This window comes from Meleagris gallopavo, chromosome 6 (genome assembly GCF_905368555.1).
Source record: "Meleagris gallopavo chromosome 6, MGAL_WU_HG_1.1, whole genome shotgun sequence".
Taxonomy (NCBI): Eukaryota; Metazoa; Chordata; class Aves; order Galliformes; family Phasianidae; genus Meleagris; species Meleagris gallopavo.
In genome coordinates this window covers 3,011,822-3,035,207 of record NC_139409.1, presented here as the reverse complement: position 1 = coordinate 3,035,207, position 23,386 = coordinate 3,011,822, and positions in this window count along the sequence as shown.

Below are 23,386 nucleotides of genomic sequence, written 5' to 3'. Positions count from 1 at the left end.
CTGAGGTCTTTTGAGGTCTTCTGTATGGCAGTGGTTGCTGCTTTTATATGCAGTCCTCAAGATTTAGGTCCTATATTACGTGTTCCCAAAATTTGCAGAAAGTCTTGACAGTTAATCAGAAGCCAAAGACGGTAGGAGGATTTATTATTCCTTTTTTTCATAAAGATCTTTAAGGATAGAATTATTTCATACTTTTATGAAGCTATCCTATTTCTTTTTAAAGAAGGTTCATCTCAGGAAGTGTTGAGGTTTATGCATACGTGTCCCTCCAGTTGACTTCTGTGCACCATAAAGAGCTCTGTTAGACAGCGTGAGTATCTTGCACGGGAAAAGCTTGATGTAGACATCTCAAATTTTGCTGTCTAGTCTGAGAAAATGAGTCATTTACTTCACTCCATGGTTAGTGAAATAAGATATGCACCTCAAAATCCTGTTCTTCATAACTATCCAGTTCAGGATAGGGCAATATTTTCTCTAAAAAGCATGATCCTTTTCATTGACTCTAGCCTACACAGGTTCCCAAATCTACCTGAGACAACTGGAGTCAGATGAAGTGAATCCAACCCTCTATTCAACTCATCTGTACTTCGGTGATGTTCACATGTGGATAACCTCTTTTTCATTCTAATTTAGTCACCTTAGTGAATGCTTAAATTCATTTTTGGTGTCTGAAAACCTCAGGTTTTAGATCAGTTATTTCTGGAAAACTCTGAAGGTGACAGATACCAAAATGTAAAGAGGTAGGAGATGGAAAGGAGCTTTCATTAAAAAAAAAAAAATAATGTTTAAAGATTGATTGCAATCTCATCATTTACAGGTCAGAGCAAAACCAATGCTCCTTTACCATCCAAAATTAACAGACATTTCTATTCCAGCACTAAGGAGATGTTACCAGACACTATAAATCAGGGACCTGGCCTGCATGGTAATGTCATGCATCCAGCTGCATAGAGAGCACATCAGTGTGGTGGCTAACGGAGCGAGGCAGCCCAGCCGACAGAGTCCATGTGCCTTGTAAATATTATTGCTACATAGCATGGAGCCTCAGCAGGCGTAAAGTTTTATGTCAGACTACCTCTTTGTTTTCATCATTTGAGAGACCATTACCTCCGTGAAGGAATGTGGTTTTCTGAGTGTGTGTGTGGGGGTGGTGGGCACCTCAGATGACTATCACTGTGAAATACGTTGGAAGCCAGGAACTGATAGAATGATGAAGGTATAGTGCTGGACTATCTCTGAAGTCAGATAATAGAAGAGTTCTAACAGTGAATCATAGCACAGGATATGTGGCCTTTTTCCAATGTGATTTACAATATCATGTGTAAATCTGATTGTGGTGTGTCCAATAATGGACAAAGCAAAGACACCTGACATTGATTCTGCTTCACATGTTGGTATTCAATTGCATCTACAGGTGTTTTGGGTTTCCTCTCCTCTCCTCTCCTCTCCTCTCCTCTCCTCTCCTCTCCTCTCCTCTCCTCTCCTCTCCTCTCCTCTCCTCTCCTCTCCTCTCAGCAAAAGAATCCCAAACCAAACAAAATACAAAAACCTTATCATGGTATTGAATCAAACATTCAGGACAATTTTTAAGCAGACACAATGCTTTATTCAAAGTGAGAAGACCCTGGAATAAGTGACAGAGAACTCTTTGGTGTCTGAAGAACACTTTAAAGATGAGCATCTCTCACTGCTCCACTCCAGTGAATAACCAACAATTTTGGTCACTCCCTCTCAAATGTCCTGAGAACAAAAGCAAAGAACCCCAAAACATCTTGCATGTTGTCTCCAAATGAACAATATTAATGATAACAATAATAATGTTTTTTATATTCTCTGACATTTATCTGGGAATAAGAAAAATGATTCTAAACAAACAACCAAAAAAATTAGATTCAGAATAAGTTTGTATTAAAAAAAAAAAAAGTCAATGGAGATTAATTTGGAAAAAATGATGATTTTTATGTCTAGATGAAAGGTTTGATTTCTTAAGGGAACCCAACACAGCAATCCTTGTCCATAGAAATATATTTTGCTTCACAGTGTAAAAAAATCAGGATACTACTTCTTTTCCATTGCAGTGAGTTCTTCAAGCTGCATACTGCCTTTAGGAATGATCCATACATAATTTAGCCAACAATGGCTCCAAATATTTTTGGATTAACACCTGTTTTGCTTTTTTGTTGTTGTTCCCCAAGATATTGAGTTTGTAGACTATAAAGACTTACTAGATATTTGCTTGTCTTATTGCTGAAATTAATTTATGTTACGTGGCACAAAGATGTCTGGGTTTAGAGTAGAAGCTACAGTGCAGAACAGAAATACACAGCTAATGTCAGTGCTCACAGGTTGCAAAAATAGGCTAAGCCACAGGTGAGAACTACTAATTTTGTCATCATTTCAAAACTTTAGTACCAAGGCACTAACTCAAAGCCTCCCAAATGGAAAGCAAGGGAAAGCCTTGTATTGATGTCAGCGGGTTTTAGATCAAGCCTCAGAAGCGGCTGACAGCTGCAATGACCCCCTGGTGAACTTCATGCTCTGGTTGAAACATCCACACTTGTCTGGACTGCCTGACCGTTGCATCGTGTCTTCGACTGGCCTCGGCCCTCCTACACTGGGTTTTGCAGCCAGCAGGACAGGCAGAGAAGTGTGTGGTTTTCCAATTGCTATAGGCTGCTGCCCAGACATCAGCTTAACCTTCTGAGAGCCCTGCCCTGCTCTGCAAAACTCATAGCCACTGAATCACACCCATGACCTCAGCTCCTGCACCAAAGGCATAATGACTGTGGAATTCTTCTGCCTAGGGAAGGAAATGCTGAAGTCTCTTAAGTTTTCTTACCTTGTAACCAGGAAGTGCTGGGCTTGTTATTCCATGTGATGGACTGTTCCAGCAAGGAAACAGAGAGGTGTCTGCTCTTCTCAAAAATGGCAATCATGTTGTCCTGCCTGTAGAGGAACATCCTATTTTCTGATCTCAAAGAGCTATGAAACTATGAATTCATCATGCAAGTAAAGTTATACTTTCATATACACACATAACTTTTCCTCTATATGATGCTGATAATTCTTGCTAAACAATAACTACTTATCAATTCAAATAGTCAGTGAAAAGTATTAGCAATAAACTTCAATCTAAAACCTGATGTCAGAAATGCGTTCTTGTTAGTGTGGCATGGAGTGAAATGTGGGCAAGATACATATGTAGGTCTCTTCCAACCTGTATCGTTCTATGAGTCACCACATGTTTTCTGTATGTTTCCAGTGAACTCATTCAACTGCCATAATCAATTTGTCTGCAGGTGAAGTGGAAGAGATTCTTATTTGCTTATGAAGGGAAACCTCCAACAGTTATCAGAATATGGTTTTAAGAGACACCCAGAATTGAACTGTTGCATAGAATTTACTTTTTGCTTTGCTCTTAGCATCATCCAACTAGACAGAAGAATGCTTTTAAATCAGATCCATTTAAAGCTTTAAGGATTATCAGTCTGAAGAAGGTCAGCATAAAGGCTGCCCTCATACTTATGCTCAGGAAAGCTGGGGAAGGAATTTTTGTAAGGAGATGTAGCAACAGGACAAGGGGAAATGGTTTTAAACTGGAAGAGGGTAAATTTAGACTAGGAAGAAATTCTTTACTCTGAGGGTGCTGAGACACTGAACATGTTGTGCAGTGAGGTTGTGGATGACCCCTCCCTGGAACCATTCAAAGTCAGACTAGATGGGGCTGTGAGCAATCTGGTCTAGTGGGAGGTGTCCCTGCCTATAGCAGGGGGCTGGAACTAGATGATCTTAAAGATCTCTTCCAACCCAAAAATATTCTATGAATCTATGTCTTGTTAAGGATGTTTGTATTAGGTTTACATGGCAAGTTTTGGTAGTGGAGAGGCTGCAGGGACAACCTTTTTTGAGCAGGGCCCTGGGACTGTGTCATGTCAGCTCAGAGCCAGCAGTTCCCCTGCATCCCATGGGCACCATGCAGAGCTGATCTGCATGTGTACCCATAGAGGAGCCCACAGTGCAGCAGTGGATGAGGTCTGGAGGAGGCCAAACCTCTGGAGAACCCCTGGAGGAGCAGCCTTGGGTCAGGGCTGTAACCTGTGGAGAGGAGCCCATGGTTGGGGAGGGAGGCTTAGGGAGAGATGCTGTCTGTGGGCATCTGTGCTGGAGCAGTGCCTGAAGGGTGGGCCCTGTGGTACTGAGTCATGTTGGAGGAACACTTGAAGAGCTGCAGCCTGTGGAAAGCCCATGAGGATCATTTTGGGAAGGATGGCATTCCATAGGAAGGAACCACATGGAGCAGGAGAAAGAGTGACCATAAACTAGTGATAGGACTAGAGGAAATGGCCTCAGGTTGCAGCAGGGGAAGTTAAGGTTGGATATTAGTATAAATTTATTCTCTGAAATAGTGGTCATGAGCTGGAATGGGCTGCCCAAGGAGGTGGTAGAATCATCATTCCTGGGGATGCTCAAGAAACATTTCAATGTTGTACTGAGGGTCATGATTTAGTGGGCCAATACTTGTAGGTGGACAGTTGGAATACATTATCTTGGAGGTCTTTTCCAATGTCAGTGATTCTATGAAGGAGCAGCAGAAATGAAGCCTTGTGGACTGACCACAACCCTACTTCTCTATTCCTTTGTGCCTCTTGGGAAGAAGAGGATGGATGTGAGTGGGGTAAGGTGCTTTTACTCTGCTTTTAATTCTCACTGCTCTAGTCTGTTAGCAATAGGCAATAAATTACATTGGTCTCTCTTATGTTGAGTCTGTTTTGTCTACAGCATAATTTGGTGAGTGATTACCCTATTCTCATGAGCTTTTTTTCCCCCCACCATATTTCCCCCACCTCCCACTCCATCTTTTGAAGAGAGGGAGTGACAGAGCAGCATGTTGGAGTTTAGCTCTCTACTGGTGTGAAATCACCACTGTTTTCAGGCCATCTGTTCTTCCTCTAAAATACTCACAGTGCCTACATGGAGCATTTATTTCAGAAATAGAAGCTACAACAGATCTTTGCTCTTCCAGAGAGGCAGCTAGAGGTGAGATGAGGTCTCAGTGGAACCTCATGTTTCTCTAATCTCGGGGATTCAAGTTCATCCCACCATGAGCTGTTCATTTCTTGCTTTCACTCGCAGTCCTCGGAGATCTAAGGCTGGTTCAGTAGTAGGTATTTAATGTGAAAAAAAAGCCTTAATGTTGTTTATTTATTTATTTATTTATTTAAGAATGATATGGCTCTCCCAGGCCTCTTGTGTCATGCTTGTGAGCCTTGCACAGATGTCTTGATATCACATAGACTCCAGAGGGGCTGTAAGTATGTGTATTTGAAGGATGACATTTTGGCTATAGTCAATTTAGTTAATGGATTCTGAGGACAAAATTCAGCCCATCAGCTGCTAGATGTCTATTAAGGGTCCACTTAATTGTACTGAGGATATCTCCAATGAGTATAATGGGAACTTGCACAGCTGGTTTGCATGAACACACCAGCACTGAAGACACTTGGTATTAAGGGCCTGCACCAGACTCTAAATTCTACCCTATCCATTCCAAATTCATGTCACCTCCCTCTCTAATAGCTCTGCTTCCCAGTTAACGTGTACATCAAGGCAGTAAATAATACAATAGATAGCCAAATTGCCACCTGGATGTTCCCATCTCTTTTTATTGACTATAAAGAAGCCCAGAAAGCTAGTCTAGGCTTAAAATTCTCCTTCCAGTCGATTAGCATTAGCTCAAATGAAATTCCACCCTTTCTAGACAGGAATATTAGGAGCATTAGTTCATATTTTGTCATTAATAATCTCTAGTTTAACTTGAGGGAAAACTAGAACAGAGATTTATAGATATGTAGGTGAAGGATTATAAAATACGTATGTGTTTGTACAGACTGTGGGTGTGCATACTTTTATATGTATGTATGTGCATTTATCTATCTATACCTACATATTTATACAGGCAAAGAAGAAAGAATACTTTCCACATAGTGCATTCAGTGAAATGAGCAGATTATAGAGCCAGAAGGATTTGTCATGACCATCTAGTCTGGTGCTAAATACAAGATCAGATGTAGATAGAAGGAAAAGCAAGCAAAAATATTGCCTTTTTCACCACTTCTGTCTTCCATGGGGCACTGCTGGCTCCCCAGCTTGGCCTGTAGTGATGATGCTTGTGCAGTTGCAGACTGCAGGGAGGGGAGGGACATGATAAATGAAGGATTGAGAGGTGGGGAGCTTTGGCTTCTCACACTCAGAGTGAGTCACTCAGTGTGAAAGCTCCATCGTGCTGCCTGCTTGGAGGCAGGGAGCCTTCTATAAAACAGAAGCAGCAGTAGAATTTAGCAGCCCAGGGCTTTAGGCTGCTGCAGCTTTCTTTGGTGCCCCTGTTATTGTTGGATGATTGTAAATATGTGCCATCCACCCTGCACGTGACATTTTGATGCCTGATGTTGTTTATTATTTGTTAATATTTTTAATATATCCTGCCTGTAAGTCATCACACAACTGAGCTAAAGCTTGTTGAAGGTCAGCCCAGTGGTGAAGGGTCTCTGAAAGAAAACCAAGGCCTACCTTGTTGACTTTGAGTAAGTTGGGCTGGTTTCAGTAATTCAAAGAGATATTGAGAAGGATTATTAAAAGCAGGCACTTGGACTTCATTCACCTATGGCTGCTGAGATACTTCTGCAAACCTGACCCTTAATCTCCCTGATCCTTGGTTCATCTCATCTGTGAAACAGGATAAAACTAATGCTGCCTTTCTCTATTTAAAATATAAGGTGATCAAAGCAGTGGCTGTCTTTTAAGTGTCTGTGCATGTTTGTCCATACAGGCAAATCAAGACCATGTCTGCATGAAGTCTCATGTGTGCATGTGGGTGACATGCTCTGCATGTGTATCTTTATGGATTAATAGGTGGGGAGGGCTATAAAGAGGCAATGCCCATTGCATGGATTTAGCCTTCTTTTAAGATCTTTCTCTCCTTTATACATGAAGAACTGGGACAGCTATTCAACATTCCAGCACCTGGTGATGTCAATACGTATATTTTAGATATTTTTCCATATGTGAAAAAGATGTGCAGAGAGAACATACGCTTTCATAACCTCCAAGAGGCTACTGATTCCTGCCACAGGGATGGCTGCTTCTCCTCTAGACTGTCAGCATGAAGAGTGACAAGCTGAGGACACATCAGGTCACCACTATCTCCTGCAGTAAAGCCAGCATGGCTCCACATCAAGTCCACAGGGACTGGTATCAGTGCCCATGGCGGAAACGGACGGGCAGCTTGATCCCTGTGTCAAGAGTCAGGAGTGAAAAGGCACTTCTCACCGCCTGTCTGAGGTCCATGGGGACAGACATGGAGCCAACAGTCGCAGCACATCCCTCCATGCTGACAGCTTCCTTCAGACTTGGCTTTCACCCTCCAGACTGTACGGCTTGGCGTTACGCATCACCTGCCAAAAGATGGAGTGGCAAGCCTTGCACCTCTGCAAAAACACTCAGCAAGCAAAGGTGCACAGGATAGAGTGTTCCTGCTTTCAGTAAGTCCTGGGGTAAATGGTGAAGCCTCCCTGACTCTGGTGTAGGAATTGCCCTGTTGAGAGAACTGTAGAAATATTAGGAAATTCCAATTTAAAATATCAGAGCCTGATCCACCTTTGAAACTGAAGATTGCAGCGGAGGAGGAAGAAAAATGGCTGTTTTTTTGTTTGTTTGTTTGTTTTGTTTTTGCAAAATAGTGCTAAGCTTTCGTTAAAGAAAAAAAAAGGGGGATAAGAAAAACACTAAAAACTGAAAAAAAAAAAAAAACCTTGAAAACTGCACATTTCCTTTTATATTTTACAAAAATAAAAATCCCGTTTGTGACTGGGAGAAAAAGTATGTCTTGACAAATGCCAAGAAGAATGAGAAACTGAGAGGACAGAAAGGAGAAAAGTTGCCAATAAGCAAGCTGCAACAAGTGGAGAAGTGATTGCACAGTATGATGGGTTAAATCAGATATTCATGGCACCAACCGCAGGACAGAGGCAGTAGTTCAGTGCACAAATTCCTCTCCTTGGGTAACATTGGCTGTCACATTACACATAATATCCCATATTAAATACCCTATATTACCCAAGGATTGGGATTTCATATGCCTGGGAATACTTTGCAAGAACACTATGATCTGGATCTCAAAAGAAAGGCTCCAAGCGAGGAAGACATCCAAAGCTGGTAGTGTGCACCCAAGATGCACAGTTAAAAATTAATTTGACAAAATGAACCTATGCTACTCATTCTTTCACAGGAAAGGAAAATAAAGAAAAAAAAAAAGAAAAAAATAATCCACAATCTTTACACTTCTAGATTATTGTGTATCAGAATCCGTCGCTTCTTTTCAGAGAAGTCAATTTTTCAGAAATTGTTTTATTCATAATGATTTGAAGGTACGTTCATACTTATCCTGTTAATTTACCTTAATCTAGATTAATAGTTTGACAAAGCAGAAAACTAAAAAAAATCAACCCAGAAACAGAGAGCAAGTGTGAATGGAAAGGCATCTCTATGGGAAATAGAGGTAAGTGATGTTAGAAATAATGTAATACCCCACTGAACCATGGTCTGTGGGACTCGGAACTTCACATACCTGGATGTTGGCTAATTCCTTACCTTGATGGATTCTAGGGCACATGCTTTTATCCATTAGTGTTCAAAATAAAGTCATAATTTTTGGCTCATTTGCATGGAAAAAAACTTTCATGATCCTACAGCTGTTCTCACCCCAGTATTTATAATTTTATTGCTCAAGTATCGACTTTTGTGTGCTGTCCAAGTGCAATGAAAACATAATATTTAAATATAAGCCCCATTTACCTTTCAAGTATTTTTCCTGTCCAAAAAATTCCTAGTAATTTGTGTCTAATTCAGTCCCCAAGCCCATTATTCATTTCTTCTCTGTGCCTCTTCATATTAATAGGTGCTAATTCTACCCTTGTGACATCATCACTGTTCCTAAGGCAACTGACTGTGATGTCAGAAACACAAGACAATAGCCTCTGGTTATGAATAAGCAAGTGGGAAAAATGAGTAATGAATTAATTGAAGGGCTCATAGACTGTAGCAAAATATCTTGGGATCCAAACTTCCCACAAATGTTTTAACATACATTACTAGCTTAATTTTCAACAGATTAGGTATTGGCTGGGTGCACTGGGTGTGGGCCATTTGTGCGTGTGTGTGTTGGATTCTTGATGGATAATGTTATGTTAGGTGAATAGTATTTAGTCATGCTGGGCTCTAATGGCCGTCATCTCAAGAGCTTTGGAGTATTTAATTTCATAACTAAATAAAACATTATTTTATCCAAGTCTGAGACAAGGATATCAGGATAGTCTTCTTAAAAAAAAAAAAAAAAAAGAGAGAGAGAGAGAAAAAGAAAAAAGGTAGAAAGATCTTCAATGCCCTTGGTAATATAAATAATGTGTTATATTATGCAGAAGTTGAATATAAACTGCATTCCTTTAGAGAAAATGTAGTATGCTCCAACTAGCAGGGAAGGTGTTACCTTCTCCCTACCCTTTGTATAGGTTACTTTCTGAATTTTCTTCCTTCCTTCCTTCCTTCCCCTTCCTTCCTTCCTTCCTTCCTTCCTTCCTTCCTTCCTTCCTTCCTTCCTTCCTTCCTTCCTTCCTTCCCTCCTTCCTTCCTTCCCTCCTTCCTCCCTTCCTCCCTTCCTCCCTTCCTCCCTTCCTCCCTTCCTTCCTTCTTTTCTGATTAATCTTTTTAGATTAATTTATTTCCAGTTAATCCCATGGCTTGATTATAATACCTAGCACTTCACCATTCATATTCTCATGTTTCTTCTTCACTGAACACAACTCCAGATTCAAAAAATTATTAGGGAGCTTACCTGAAATTTTCTAATACTACGTTCAAAATGTTTATTCTCAATATGCAGCCTTTCCTCCTTATCTTATATTTTTTAATTCAAGCTGCCATTCCCATTGCATCTAATTCTGGATCCCTTTTGGTAGAGATTAGTTTGCAGGGCTCCCAGACAACATTTTCATTTAAAGAAGTCCATGAGGTCTTAGCCATCTGAAACAGAGCCCAAAGTAGTGCACAGGAAGGACAGCCACATCTCCATGGTCAGATTGCTATGCATACTTGGAAAAATTGGCTGTGAAATGAAACCTCCAATTTTCCCTCCCAGGCTTTGTTTTCCATAGGAGAACAAGCTTCACAGCACTGTCTGCTTCTCAGTGTCTTGAAATAGATTAGAAGAAACACTGGCAGCAAAAGAAATCACAGCTCATGGTACATCAGGACAAATTTTTGAAAAATTCTCAAGATTGCCAACAAGCTGAGACATACAATAATTAAAAGTGCCAGAAAAAGGGTCGCAAGTCTGGATGAATCCAGATGGCCTACTGGGCTAATATGATGAAAGCATGCCAATTTCTGTAGCCAAGCACAGAAGGGAATGATTTGGCTAGCATTATGGCCATCTGCCTCCACATTCTCTGCACAAATGACCGGATACCCACTGCAGCTGAATCAACAGTGCAAGTGCACAGCAAAGCTCGTATTTACACTGCTGGATCTGTATCAAGATACTTCAAAATGGTGATCTGGTCTGGGAAGTCAGTTAGATGGGACAGATGCTGGTAAGATTCCTGAAGTGCTCTACAGACTATCGTCTTCTGTATGTGTGTCTCTACCCAACAGCTGGGATTATTTTTCAGTATTGTATGTAGTAACTCTGTCAATATGTGCATTCACACTAGAAGCAAATTAAAAGGAGAAAAAAATAATTATGAGATAGACAACAGCTTCCAAAGCAAGATTCAGTGTAATGTTCTTAAGCAACCTGCTCTGGGTGTCACTGTTTTAGCAGAAGGTTGGAGCAGATGAGAGGATGGAAATGGAGCAGAGGACCCTTCCAACCTCACTCAGTCTGTGATTCTGTGATTCTATGAAAGTGGAAACTGAGCCCAAGTTTGATTGAGATGTTATAGTGATTCAAGACAGTGATTCAATATATTATTCTATATTTCTTTTCTCAATTTGGTTTTATACTTTTATTTGGTTCTTCTGGACAATCAAAATATGTACTTAATGCCAGTTTAGAGTACAATATTGGATACATTTGGGAGATTTATGAAGATAGAGATTCACAGTGGACTTTTATACATCTGAAACATCCACACCACTTTCCTTCTGCGATTCCTTAAGGCTAGGGATTATCAGTGATGATCAGAGCTCCCTAATACTTCTGTCAAGCCTATTCTCCTGCTTTTACATTTGAAGAGAATGGAGTGGCTCCTAAAGTTTATCATTAGGTAAAACACCTCCACCTAAAATAACTTTTGAAGAGGAGTTAGTAGACAGGTGAAATATAATGTAGAGTCATCCTGTGTTATTTTTCCTAAGGTTTTTTGAAAGATCTCCTAACTTGGCCAAAACCATCTTGAAGCAACCCATCTTGATGCAATTTATCTAAATAAGAAAACGTATGTAGATATACCAGCACAGAACAAAGACCTGTTGAGGCCATCATCTCATACGGGAAGAGACCTATAGGAGATGCCTAAAAATAAGTATAAAAAAAAGAGTAATTTTCTCTACATGTTCTCTTCGTTATTCTGTGGGATTGACTGAATAACTTTACTGAGAGCCATGGCAACTGATTTCAGAAATTTTTAATTTCAAGCATCAAAATTTTCATAGGAATTCTTACGATTCTATGATTTCTAACAGACTTTGAGAATGGAAGATAAGTTCTTAAAATGTTTTTTAAAAGTCTGGAAAAAAATGTGATGTTTGAAATGAAACATTTCTGAAATCAATCGCCATGGCTCTCAGGAAAGTTTTTCAGTCAGTCCCACAGAATAACTGATTGCACGGAGCTATTTTCTAAAGTATTCTGCTGCTTGGAGGAAAAAACATATTTGGGTGAAATTTCCCAGTTAGTTCTAATAATTACTGGGGAAAAATCGATTTATAACAATGATATAACTTTACAAATTTCTAAATGGACCAGAGTACAATTTTAACAGATTTAAAACACTGAGTAACAAGGTGGAATGGCTGCCCATGAGTCCTACATATTAATCCTATTTGGCATATTATTTGCCAGTATTAGTCATCTTTAATTTTTGTGTTCTTCTTAATCAAATAACCAAACAACACCAGGAACATTTCAGAAAGTTACGTGTTGCATGTGATATGGATGAAGAAGTTCAGAGCAGTAAAATTCTGAGATGATTCAGTATATACAAGCCTCAGCCAAAAGGCTCGTTGTATTTAGAAGTTAACATCAGAATTTCTGTTTGCTTCTTACCTGACACATAACCAATAAATGTGATGGAGGTTCAATTTCATTACAGTATTTTTTCTACCAGGACATTCTGTAAGAGTTGCAGTAAAGCTAGGAACCGTGGCAATGTCATAGATGATAAATTAAGGCAAAACTGCTCTTCACTGTGCATTTGGCAAAAGAATAGTCCTGAGAAAAGAGAAGAGTTGAAGTTCATTGCTAAGATTATAAAATGAGGGAAGCAGAGTTGGCAGAGAGCTCCTCAGGGCTCTGTCTTGTGTTTATTCTTCAAAATAAAAATAAAAATAAAAATATTGTTGTATTTATTTTCTATATTTGATGCAAGGCATGTTTCTGTGATAGCCACTGGATTTCATTCATTGGTTTAGTGGATATCAAATGAGGCACCAGATGAGTTCCAGAGTATTTATTTCCAGATGGTTTTTGCTGGTGGGATATGCACTTTGTAGGTAGGACATGACATGCAACAAAATTTCTGCTGAGGCTTTGTTGGATCCAAAGGAAAAAAGGTTGTTGCAGTATTTTATCAACTTTCTCTTGTGAGTTCTGCTTAGAGCAGATTAAGAAGCCCTGTTATGGTGTAAACTGGCTTTCAACTGTCTTTTTTCTTTTTTGTGTGTGTGGTTTTCGCTCAGGCCTTTGAGCCCAGAGGGACAAATGCATAGTTCTCCTTGAATAATCCACTCGTATATTTTGTTCCACAAACGTTGATTTAATTTTTCAGAATTACGCGCTAACTTTGCTATGTTTTGGGTGCCTCAAAATACCATTAAACAAGGAGAGTTTTGCTGAATCTTTTTTTTTTTCTTTTTTTTCTTTTTTTTTTTTTTAATATATATATATATATATGTCTGTGGTGGGTCTCTGAGGTTCATATTTGGCTCAAGGAGATTAGTCCCAGTCAGTTCTGATGGCTCCAGCTATTTTGGCCAATGGTTACCCTTCTGCTAATTCACTTGTGGAAGAAAAAAAATAGAAAAAAAATAGAAATAAAAACATTGTTCTGTGGTTCTAAAATCCTCCCGTCCATTGAATTCATCACACACATACACATTGAGAATGGAATCCATCCATACTTCAGTATCATGAGTTTGGGTTAAGGAGCTGCATGGATGGGAAAGTTTTATAATCACATTCCCTGGACTAAAATTATGTGGTAAAGATCAGGTTAACCTGGGTACAGCTGCCTGCCAGAAAACACAGAAAATGCCTTAGGAAGCCAACCTTTCTGCTCTGCCTGAGCGTTCAAACACGGAATATGTGTGCATGTGTCTGTTCATGCAACGAGCGAAATGCATACACGTATAGGCATATATTTGACTCATTGAAATAGAGACATACAAGCCTACACAATGACACCCAAATTCAACACCAGTGGTAGTTTCATTGGCGTCAGAGTATCAATATATGGGATAGATTCAGCAGAAGTGAGGATCCGCCACTCGATTTTGTATTTATTTATTTACTTACTTATTTATTTTATGTAAGTATTTCACATTTGGACAAAATGCAGACCGAAATGCGTGGACTCTCACACCAGCAAAATTGAGGTTCCTGTCTTCGCTGACTCAGCTGCTGAGATTTCCTGTTGTCAATAAACGCGCTGGGCTTATACTGGTTGGATTCAGGGAAGGAGCCTGGGTCAGCACTTTGAATCATCTTCCCACTTGCGCGCTCTCTTTCCCTCCCTATGTATTAATTGTAGAAGACCAGCCAGTGAAAACCTGCTTGCTGTGTACCCAAAGTATGGAAGATGTCTGATGGCACCAAATGAGCAACCAGAACTAGTAAAAAACATAGGAGCAGATGTTGCAAGTAGTTTCAATATTGGCACCTTATTACCACCTTGCAGCGTTGAAAGTCAGTTCCTTTTTTGTAATAAACTTTTCCTAATATGCTTTCTACTAAAAGTCTCATGCCCTTTATATTTTTTTTATATATATATTTTTTCCCTTTAAACTGGTATGACTCTCTGTATTTTTACTTTACTACTGAAAGCCATTTACTTTATTAAATAGAAAGTAGATTTTATGGAAGCTGAAAGATCGGATAGATTCAAAACATATTTTGAACAGAAAGCAGTTTATGGGAACTTATTTAGTTAAAAATAGTAATATTTTTATTAGTACAAGAAAGAAAGGTGCGTGGTTATTGCATCCTTTCACAAATGCTGGCTTTTTTTGTGTTAACGATATTATTTTTGGTAAAAGGGAAAATATTAAATTAAATAACATAAAAAAATCATTGCTAGTATGCTATAAAATAGTAACTCCCCACATTAAAGAGAACAGACCACCAGTAATTTATACAGACCATTGTGGTGGTCCACAAAATAAACATTTTGGGAGGAAAACAGTAGGGTATCCTAATAGTTGTGTGAAAAACGGTCCAACAGAAGTATTCTCTGCTGTTAAAGTCTTCATCAAATGGAAAAAATTAAATGAGCCACAGCTTTGAGGCGTGGCTTTAAGCAATGCAGAGAAATCTGTGCTTGCTGAAAGGGTACCAATATCTTTGCAGCAGCCTTGGAGCAAAATTCTTAGAGAGACAGCTCTGGGGAATATTCTGAGTTAACTTTATGGGTTTGTCAGCATGCTCTGAGCTCCACATTTTAGCTGTTGCTTCAGAATTAGCTGGTTTCAAGACAGATCATGCAGCAATCAAGAATTTGCAATGGACATAAAGTCTTTGAATTACCTATGCTCACTAGAAATGCCTATTCCAGTTCTGTGCTCTACATGGAGACCGTGCGCAGTCTGTAGATTAACATATGTATTAAGCAGAAAGAATTCAGAGATGGGCAGTGGCTCTCAATCTATAAAGAAACACTGAAAATCCTAAAAAATGCAAGACAATGTGATAGCAAGAAATGATGAGAAGTAAAAGCCCGAAAATCCAGGATGTATGTGGAACATGAAAGAGGCTGAGCAGCTAATTAGTACTGTTCCTAGGAGAATGATCAGAGTTAATGATTTGAGAAAAGAAAGATACAGATGGAAGATTCTTAAGACCTCTAAACATGTGAGACCTTTAGGAGAAGTTTTCAGAAAGAGCAATGAGATGCCTAAAGATGGATGCTGAAGCTTCATGCTAAACAAGGTCAGAAGGCCATAAGTGCAAGTGTCATGGCAGAGGTCACATGCACAAAGAGGTATTCCTTTTCTCCCAAGATCATGTTGACCTAATCCATTCTGATGACAGAGGGAATAAAGGCCTGGAAGCCCAAACTGATCTCTACATCCTACATTAAGTGAAGCAAAAGTTATGGCTTAAATCTTGCCAGTGGAGAAGAGTGGATTAACCCTTTTTTCTTTGAAGCTATTTCAGATGTGCTCAAAAATAACTTCTACAGTCCCACACAGTCCCTGTCCTGGATCACAACACTGTGTGCTTCAGCTCATGGATTGGGGTGCCTTCTTGGAGACCAGGCAGGTTGTTATCAACAAGTCCATGAAGGGACATTTATCTCTGCACTGTCACTCACTACAGAGCTATTTATCTCTGGACGGGCAGATACTGCCTCTTCTCACCCAGAGGGAGAGATGATAGTGGTGCTATCTCAGAGGCTTTACACCCAGCTCTGGCCCCAGTTAACATCCTCTCCTTGATAGGAGAGGAGGAGAAAGGGCCAAGGTGGAGCACAGGCTCTAGTGCCAGATATAGCCAGCAAGGGAAATCAGGATGAGGGGGAAGCTGTAAGGTAAGATTGTTTGGGTGGTTCTCACAGGAAAGGTCTGCTTGTTAAATCTATGAAGTATTTCACTCTCAGATGATGGTATTCACAGCCGGCAGGCTGTTTGTCCCCCTGGCATGATGGGAGTTGGTGGAGAATCGATGTGTCACAGAGGTGGGCAGAGCAGATGAGCTTGAGGGCACTTTAAGCAGAAAGCTGCACATATCTATTAGACAGTGAAACAGATGGGGAATAGTCAGGGGCAATGATAGGTGCATGGGTGAGGTGTCTGAGGAGAACAGGTCTCAGAAGTGATGACAAACTGGAAATGAGTCAGGAAAATATAATTATTTACCAGATTTCTAGAATAAAGGTGCAATGCCAATTACTTTAACTTTTATTATTCCTCAAAAGCATCGTTCACAGTTCTTCAGTATCTAGACGTTGACAACTGTTTCTGCCAGGCTGACAAATTATAGAGTTCTTGGGTAGCAGACAGCTTCCCTAGACTATATTTGGTCATCTGAGGAACTAGTCAATGCCCCTTTTCCTCTCACAAATATATCTACATCTCAGTTAAATAATCAACGCACATACCAGGCAGATTGGTACTGAAGAGAAGAGGGAAGGGAAATAAGACATCTGAGGTGGCAGACATTGATAATGGAGAGACAAGGCAAGTGTAATATGAAAATGGTAAATCTGAGATGGCCTACCTGAATTATGCATGTATGGTTTCACCTGCAAGAACAAGAATAAGCTTATTTAGCTGGCCCTTGTGCCAAGATTCTAACGAGGAATTTGGAGAGTGCCTTTTGCATAGTTCTCCCAATGCAGATTTGAGTATCTAGATAATTCTTCCTGGCTGAGCTACAAATGTTTAGTGGGCAGACAGAAGCATAATACACCAGCTCCACATCTGCCTCTTTCCACCTCCCCTTGTTTCCTGTACTAAATCCTCAGGAGCTGTGAACCTATGTCAGCAGTAGTAAGATTTCTTGCTACTTATCTCACGTTGCAGGAACATTGCAGTACCCAATGGAAACCATGATTCTAGCCAAAATAACATCCATCATGTAAGTAGAAATTGGAAAAAGTGTATGAGATTTATATTTATTATTCCAGTAAATCTTCGTCCTCCTCTCAACATCTTCTGGTGTGCAATGACATACAACGCACCGCTGCACATGAGGTACTTAATAAGATCCATATTTATCCATCTTTCAGTTCTTTGATTTATGGCCATGACACAGACAACACAGTATCTGAAAAAAGCTGACACAGGCACTTAAGTGGCCAAGGGACAAATCGAGGTCTGGTGCAAACCTGTTTGATTCCACTAGAGTCAACAGAGCTGTGTCAGTATTCATTGCTTGTAGTCCCGTCTTTCCCAGCAAATCTGTGCAGCTGATTTGTCTCCTTTAATACATTGGTCAGATTGTTAGCAACCTGTAAAACATTAACTATTTTCCTGATTTAAATCACTTTATTAAATTCTCTAACCCAATACAATAGGCAAAATTTTCTAGTGTAGCTAGTGACTTGAAGAATCTCTCTATTCTTTTCTTTCCTAGTACCAGCTTTTGGAATTATAAAAACAACAATTTCCCTAATTTTCTGAAAATCCAGTTTTCCCAAACACCTGAGGCTGGCAGACTGGAATCACTATTTTCAAATGTTGTAAGTCATTGCATATTTGTGTCATCCAAGGAAATCTTTGCAGTGCATGGGAGTAAGAAGGGTAAGAGGCAGAGCAAAGGGAACTTCAGAAGGCAATGATATTATTTTGATCTTACCTGAAAAGAGAATCAGAAAATAAATACTAAAGTAATGTGACTTTCTTTCAGCTGGACATAGATTCTGAAGAAAATATGAGAAGTGAAAATAGAGAATAAAGAGACTGAGAGAGAGAATGAACTAGAAAAGCAAGAGATTTTGTGTGTGTGTGTGTGTGCAAAAGTTTTCCACTAGAGGAGAGCTGTGTTGGTCTGAAATTCCAGTCCAAAGGAACGCTCTCATAAATTAACTCATTTTTGTTTTTTCAAACATCAGTTAGACTCACCACAAGGTCTCGGTGCTGTGCCATTTCCAAACCACTTTGGGACTGTCAAACATAAATCATGGGGTGTGGAAGCACTGGAGGCAGAGAGTTATGATCTGGGCACAAGGTGCAAATTGCTTAGAGTTAGCGCCAGATTTCTTTTTTTTTTTTTCTTTTCTTCTTCTTCTTCTTTTTTTTTTCCTTTGTACCACAAAGATTTTTTTTATATCATTATTATTCCTTTCCATTTTTATGCTTTGCTTTCTTTCACTCTCTTCTCCAATTTTTTTTTTTCAATTGTCATTCATTTATTACTGTAATCTGTGAGAACTGACAAGAAACAATTAGCATAGCGCTGACAACAAAACAGACCTTTAATGGAGCTCTACTCCCAAGATGGCATTCACAGTAAACTTCTACCCTGCTGAGGGAGTATTTTCTCCTCTTTTCATTCTTATTTCCCTCCCTTTCCTTGTTTTATGTTCTCTGGCAGTGATGGTGGTCCCAATCTCACCAAGAGTACTTGGAAGGATAATGAATGAAAGTTTCTTTTAAGCAGCAATGACTGCTGCCTTCAACATACAACCCCAGTAACCTATGGTACATTGCCTCTGATACTCACAGATGGCTATAGGTGGTTCACTTTGGGGGAAAAAGAACATCAGAAATTTATTATGAGAAAGATGTTCTTCATTATCAGAAATTCAGGCTCCTCTGAATTACCTAAAAATGGGCAGTTCAAACCTAAGCAAATAAAGCAAAGGAATGGTCAAAAATACATGCTGAGTTTCTGCCCTTCTTGTCTCTCCAGTAATGATGTTGAACAATTGTAGAGGGAGAACACATCACTCTTGAACTATATTGATTAAAGTGGAGTTCAGTAAATCTTCCTGGCCTCATCTATACCTGTAGGATTCTTCTTCAAAATGACTGTTCCCATATTAAGAACTACTCACAGTTGGGTTACTCACTCTTGTTACTCCATTATCTGGCTTCAGTCATTCTAATATTTGCCTTGGAGTATAGAAGAAAAATTATTCTGTTTCATTCTCACTTCAGGTCTCTTGACATAAACAAGCCTGGAAACTGAAGCATGGAGATGCATCTTGCTGTGACTGAAGCTTGGACTCCAGTCTTGCCAGCTTTCTCACCCAAAGAAGCTCCTTAGTTGCTGATGAATCTTCTGGTTTGTTACAACCTGTTCCACAGAAAAGAGGATGTTCAAGGAAATATCTCTAGGGTCCACTGACATTGTACTATAACTATTGCTTCCTTTCTTCATAAACCTACTTACAATTTTATTTCCCATTCATCTGTTTATTTTAAAAGTGTAGCAATCTTTAACTACACCATATTCATACTCTGAAGACTATGTGGTGGGAGTTTTCTTTCTTAAAGATGTTACTCTCTGCTTTAGGAGAAAGAATTTCGACTTTGATTAGGATTATCTGCATGGACAAAAGCTGAGCTAGTTCCTTTTTTTCTTTCTGGCTCCAGAACTACCCTGTAGATAAAGGCACAGATTTCCTCTTATTGTGAACCTAGAGAAGCCCAAGTATTGAAGAGCAAAGATGAAGGAAAGCATGGACAAAGAGGGCATTCATTTGGAATGGGGTTTCATTTCACTTCTCTAGGTAGCATCTCATGTAAACCTTCCCACAGATTCCATTTGCAAATCTATAAATTGTAGTCAACAGCTGCCTGATTTGTGTTCCCCAGGAAGAGTGCTTTGTGCTCCTTGTACTACGCAGAACACATAAAATATACAAGAATTCCTGAAAACTGCTGACCCCTGCTTTCAAAATCATGTTTTGTTTTGTTTTGTTTTTTGTTTTTGTTTTCCTTTTTTTTTCCAGATAGTCACTCTTAAAAACTATTCCTTTCCAAAACTACTGCATTAGACCTTGCAGTGCTTTTGCCCAAGGGGATCTTACGTGTCTTTACTAAAACATTTCTCCATAAGGCTTTCTCCTCCTGTTCCCCTTCCCCACTTTTCCTTTCTTTTCTCTTTTCTCTTTTCTCTTTTCTCTTTTTTTCTCTTTTCTCTTTTCTCTTTTCTCTTTTTTCTCTTTTCTCTTTTCTCTTTTCCCTTCCTTCCTCTCCCCTCCCCCTCCCCTCCCCTTTCAACATTTTTCTGAGATCTCCTTCATAGCTGAATATTGAATATTGCATCTAAATTGAAATAAGACATATCCTGCATTTAGACGTGCTTCAATTAATGACATTTAATAATTTAATTGCTTGACAAGTGTTTTGCACTTGCAGCACACATGCTACTGCACTTCAATCTTGCCCCTGGCTGGTCTTCAGTTAGAAATGAGTGACTTGATTTCTGTACAGATCTCGCTTGTACTGGGGAAAAAGGAAGAATACTGAGGAACAGACATGAAGAGCTGGCCACCCTATTTCCAACTACTTCCCTTTCCTACCTTTGCAGCATTCTCCCCAGAAACCAGAAAGAATAGTTTTGATGATGCTTGAGAAAGCATCCAGTGAGATGGTTCTGTGCAAATAAATTGATATTCACAAAGTAGTAGACTGCCAATACATTGTATTATAATCCTCAGGTGGCTGCATAAACTACAATGGATGAACTTCAGTAGGTCAAGTGATCTCTCCTCAGGAAATTGAGTGACAGACAGAAAATTATATAAGCAGAAGCCAGCTTTGGCTGTCAAGCAATTGCATTCTAATGAATGGTTGATGTAAAAAGAATCATTGGTGTGGGGGGATTTCTTCCTTTAATAAAAGGTAATCTAATAAAACCTGCCAGCTTGTTTTCTTTTACACTTGAGTGTCCCACGTTGAGAAAGGTATCAAGTTGAAACTGTACTGAGCAAAGCATAAACAGCATTCTTCAGGAAGAAGTTCAGCTGGTTTAAGAGCACTTAGTGGTCTCAGAAGGAATATATAATGAGGAATTTGCATAGAGGAGATGGAATGTTAGATTTTTCATATCAGCATTCACAGTTTCATTTAGAGTGGGTCTGAGCCATGAAACTCAGATCCAAACTGTTTGTATCTACAATTTCTTATGAACTCTGAGCTGTGTGTTTTACTTGGTCTCTTACATGGCACATGAACCCAGATAAGAATAAAGAACAATGAACTCTTAGGGAAAAAAATGGTGTTCAGCATTAGAAGTATATGAGATGGCATCATGGAAATTCAAGCCCTGTGTCTTATGCCATCAGGATATCTTTGTAATTGCTGTCATAGAAGCCCTCTGAAAAAGGGAAAATAGGATACAAGGACAAATTGCTCACAGAAAGTCAAAAAAGACCAAGAAAAAAGGCAAAAAAAACTGTCAAGTATCACCAGGAATGGAGACACCTCAGCTTCCTAACCCTTCTGAAGCAATCTGCAAACTTGTTCACACATGCTTAAATGGATTTTTGCACTCTTTTTGCCACAAATTTGACTCTCCTTTACTTGTGATTCACCATAATGATCAGAAACATCTCTGCTGAAATGCTACGTAATCACTTTCTGACCATCCCATATTTGAACCCCTGCCTATCCACACTACCTTGTATTGAACATTCCTGAAAAAGATTCTATGTATTTCTGAGTAAATTACAAGATTATTTCAATTTCACATTGATTCTCCATTCCCACCACTATGTAGAATTCAAACCAATGTACTCTTTATTCCCCTCTTTGAATTTGTAATGGTGATGATAATTCATCACCATTCATTATTCACTGTCAGAATTTTTCCCTACAGAATATGCTTAATACATATTTCCATTTGTACCTACTTTGTCAGTAGGTTTTCCAGCAAGTTTTGTCTCTAACCCGTGGTAGTTTAATCTATACTATGTTTGCCTAGTTTATTTCTGAGAATGTCATACGAGACAGTGTTAAAAGCTGTAATAAAATCAATGTATACATTGGCAGCTATTGCTCCTCCTGTAGCTACAAACTCGTTACTGTCAACTGAAAGACATAGATTTTATAAAATTTTTCTTCTTTTTCTTCTTCTTTTTTTTTTTTTTTTTTTGCCTTTTTTCTTGGTCTTTTTTGACTTTGTCTCTGTGGGCATCTGGGCTCTTTTTGCACACCCACAGAAACTTGGACTTTATTCATTATTTTTCTGTGAACGTTCTGCATTTGAAACAAATTAAGATCCTAAGATTTAGCTAGCTTTGCCTCTGTTTGTGCATTACATCTTTCCTCTTCATCAGTATAATTTGCTTTAAAGTCTTAACTCTGTTAATTTATGAAATAGTAAACTATTTTCTTTATTACTCTTTTACTCTTTTTTTCTCCATAGATCACCTTCAAGAAGATTGTATCAACAACACATCTTAATGTATTCACAAGTACTTTCATAAAAATCACTTTTCACCTTATAGTGGTCTCAAACAGCTTTGAGATAAGAACTGAAATGATGGAGAAAACTTCAAGTCCAGACCCCATAATTTATGAATAACCTATTGTACTACACAGTGGGAAAAAAACCTTGACAAACTGAGAACTCATTGTCATGCCAGGTTAGACAAAACTTCCAAAGCAAACAAAAAATTGATGAAGAGAAAGGGAAAAACAGAGAAAAAAAGAATTAAAAGAAGCAAAAAAAAAAAAAAAACAAAACAAAACAACAAAGGACTAGGACACTCTCAAGAATGAGGTCTTATGCCCAAATCCTTGATCTACTTGACAGAAGAACTGAAGGAAGTCCTTTTTTTTTTTCTTAAAAATAAGCATGAAAATCAACAAAAATAATGATGGAAAAATTATCTTTAAACCTTCTGGATTTTAATTCCAGGTCAATTTCAGGATTATACAATTTATTTGTATAATATGGTTGGACTGGGTGATCTTGTGGGTCTTTTCCAACCCTGGTGATTCTATGATTCCATGATTCTATGATTCTATTCTGTTTTATTTTATTTATTTTGTTTTATTTTATTTTATTTTTACATCTCTCTCCTCTCTTGTCTATTGGCACTGAAAGCAGTTATAGGCAGGGAAAATGTCTTCTTGACTGCTGAATTCTCAGCTTCTATGCTTAATCTGAAGGACTAATTTATTTTATTTATTTATTTATTTATTTATATGCAGAAAATCTTAAGGTCTCACAATGAAAACATGAATAACATTACTAAGTCATAGATTTAGTATGTACTAAACCTATTTTCAGTTCAACTTTTTTTTTTTCCATTTCATACCAACAGGTCCTTTCTCTCTCCCTGCCAAAGGGTCTTCCTATCAAATTAAATGGTTAGGTTAATTACTATAAATTACCATAATTGTTTTGTTCCATTTTATGCTATAAGCTCACAACAACTGAAATTGCAAGCCCTGGTAATAAGGATTCTTTTTTTTTTTTTTTTTTTTTTTTTTTTTTTAA